The sequence below is a fragment of the Molossus molossus genome, unplaced genomic scaffold, assembly GCF_014108415.1.
Source record: "Molossus molossus isolate mMolMol1 unplaced genomic scaffold, mMolMol1.p scaffold_m16_p_11, whole genome shotgun sequence".
Classification (NCBI taxonomy): domain Eukaryota; kingdom Metazoa; phylum Chordata; class Mammalia; order Chiroptera; family Molossidae; genus Molossus; species Molossus molossus.
Window position 1 is genome coordinate 13,021,854 of NW_023425346.1, and position 1,266 is coordinate 13,023,119.

At 46.2% G+C, this 1,266-nt stretch overlaps 1 pseudogene; it reads left to right on the plus strand.

The window, feature by feature from the left end:
- The first annotated feature begins 515 nt into the window (after nucleotides 1-515).
- LOC118625562 lies at nucleotides 516-820 on the plus strand (annotated as a pseudogene).
- Nucleotides 821-1,266: the final 446 nt, after the last annotated feature.

A 1,266-nucleotide genomic window follows, 5' to 3' on the forward strand; every position in this document is an offset into this window, starting at 1 on the left:
GGGTGTGAAGGAGACAGCGATTAATGTTTCTCTCTCACATCACTGTTTCTATCCCTCTGTCCCTCTCTTGTCCCCTCTCTCTAAAAAAATCAATTTTGGCCCTGGCCAGTTTGGCTCGGCAGTTAGAGTGTCAGCTTGTGATCCAGAGAGACCCAGGTTTGGTTCCCGCTGGGCACGTACCTCGGTTGCAGTTTGTCTCTGGCCCTGGTTGGGTGCGGGTGGCAACCTCTCGATGTGTCCCTTTCATGTCAATGTTTCTCTCTCTCTCTCTCCCTCCCACTCTATCTGAACAAAATATGGAAAAATGCCCTCAGGTGAGGATAAAAAAAAATCAATTTTAAAAAGCATATTTAAAATAAATAAATAAAAATGTAGTCTCTGGTTTCCCAAGCTGCCTGTAAGGTGCTTGGTCCTGGTCCTTCTGAGGAAGCTAAGGCCACCTTGCGGAGAGGCCCTCACCTGACTCTGTGACACGTACCTGACCCTGTAAGGTTTGCCTAATCCTGGCCCACTCCATGGCCTCTGGCTGGGAGCTTGCCTGCTTCTACTGGGCCCTTATGCAGTATGATGATGACGTGATGGTGATGGAGAATAAAGCAGCTGATGTAAATGTTAAACCTTGCTGGCCGGGCTTATTTGCAAAGGCTCTGGCCAAAGTCAACATTGGGAGCCTCATCAGCCATGTAGGGGCTGGAGCTGCCCATGCGGGGGGTCCTGCCCCCTCCACCACTGCTGCACAGCTGAGCAGGAGAAAGTGGAAGCAAAGAAAGAAGAATCTGAGGGGTCTGTTGATGACATGAGTTTTGGTCTTTTTGCCTAAACCTCTTTTGTAACACATTCATTAAAGAGCTGAACTCTGAAAATAAAAGTAATCCCTATAGTAATCAAAGAAATAAAATTTTAAATAAAAACATTGTAACATACGAAAAAAAAAAGGTGAACATAAGCTATCCAGTGGCAGCGAGAGCAGAGCACAGGGGCTATTTAAGATGCAGCTGGTGGGAATGCACCTTTCGTGAAGGCAGCTGCCTAGGGGATAAATTAGAAATTAAATCGTCCATAGCAAAGCTAAAGGGGTAGTGACTTGAACAATTTAGGTGTTTTATTTTCTCACATAATGAGAAAACTGGAGATGGAGATCCGGGGTAGAGTGGCAGCTCCATGACGATACATTCTCAGTCTCTCTCTTTTCTCCCCTGCACTTCCTGTGTGTCTGAATGCCAGTCATCCTACGTCTCTGTTTACGTTGCACTGCAGTTGCTAAAA